This window comes from Carlito syrichta, unplaced genomic scaffold (assembly GCF_000164805.1).
Source record: "Carlito syrichta isolate Samal-C Ts95f unplaced genomic scaffold, Tarsius_syrichta-2.0.1 Scaffold304598, whole genome shotgun sequence".
In the NCBI taxonomy this organism is placed as follows: Eukaryota; Metazoa; Chordata; class Mammalia; order Primates; family Tarsiidae; genus Carlito; species Carlito syrichta.
The window spans coordinates 1,187,640-1,189,116 of NW_007248694.1; the positions used below are offsets into that span (position 1 = coordinate 1,187,640).

At 50.4% G+C, this 1,477-nt stretch overlaps 1 pseudogene; it reads left to right on the forward strand.

The window, feature by feature from the left end:
• Window positions 1-233: 233 nt before the first annotated feature.
• Window positions 234-1,043, forward strand: LOC103262722 (annotated as a pseudogene).
• The last annotated feature ends 434 nt before the right edge of the window (window positions 1,044-1,477 follow it).

Sequence of the window (1,477 nt, forward strand, 5' to 3'; positions counted from 1 at the left end):
TTGGGAGCCTGAGGCAAGAGGATTGCCTGAACTCAGAGATTCAAGACCAGCCTGGGCAACTTGGTGAGACCTCGTCTCTACAATAAATAAAAAAACTGAGATGGAAGGATCACCTGAACCCAGCAGGTCGAGGTTGCAGTGACCATGAGCGTGCCACTGCACTCCAGCCTGGGCGAGACTCCGACTCAAAATAAAAAAAATTCTTGGGAGTGGCCAACAACCTGCCCAGCAACATGCCCAAGTTTTATTGTGACGACTGCGATACATACCTCACCCATGACTTTCCATCTGTGAGAAAGACACACTGCAGTGGTAGGAAACAAAGAGAATGTGAAAGACTACTATCAGAAATGGATGGAAGAGCAAGCTCAGAGCCTGATTGACAAAACAACTACTGCATTTCAACAAGGAAAGATACCTCCAGCCGGGCTCAGTGGCTCAGCCTGTAATCCCGCGCCTTTGGGAGGCTGAGGTGAGTGGATTGCCTGAGCCCGCGGGTTCGAGACCTGCCTGGGCAATTTGGCAAGACCTCATCTCTACAATATATCAAAAAAAAAGAAAAAAAAAATTAGCCGGGCATGGTAGCGCGCACCCATAGTAGCCGGAACTACTTGGAAGGCTGAGGCGGAAGGATCACCGGAGCCCAGCAGGTTGAGGCTGCAGTGGCCGGGAGCAGCCACTGCACTCCAGTCTGGGCAACGGAGTGAGACGCCAACTCAAAAAAAAAAAAAAAGATACCTCCTACTCCATTCTCTGCTCCTCCTCCTGCAGGGGTGATGAGCCCACCTCCTCCTAGTCTTCCGGGTCCTCCTCACCCTGGTTCATAGCCAGCACCCCATATGGGGGTCTCTCCTCCTCCTGGGAGGATGCCAGTGGGACATGCTCCCGGAATGAGGCCACCCATGAGAGACCACATGCCAATGATGCCGGGGCCCCCAGTGATGAGACCTCCTGCCCATCTCATGATGGTACCCACTCAGTCTGGAATGACTCAACCAGGACAGATGAGGATAGGGGGAGGCCTCTTTATATCAGTTTTATAGTACTTGCTCTACTTCATCAGGAGATCATGGTGCTGTGACTCTGAGTGTTTTCTTTTCTTTCTTTCTTTCTTTTTCTGAGTTGGAGTCTCACTCTGTCACCCAGGCTGGAGTATAGTGGCACACTCATGGCTACCACTGCCTCAACCTGCTGAGCTCAGACAATCCTTCCACTTCAACCTTCCAAGTAACTGGAACTACAGGCATGTGTCACCATGCCCAGCTAATTTTTTTTTTTTAATTGTAGAGACAAGGTCTCACTAAGTTGCCAAGGCTGGTCTCGAACCTATGGGCTCAGGCAATCCTCTTGTCTCTACCTCCCAAAGTGCTGGAATTACAGGCGTGAGCCACCATGCCCAGCATCTGAATGTTTGCTTAATAGCATGTAAGAAAAGACTCGCTCCCCCTTCCTATCAAAGAGAGAATAGTTTTAAGCC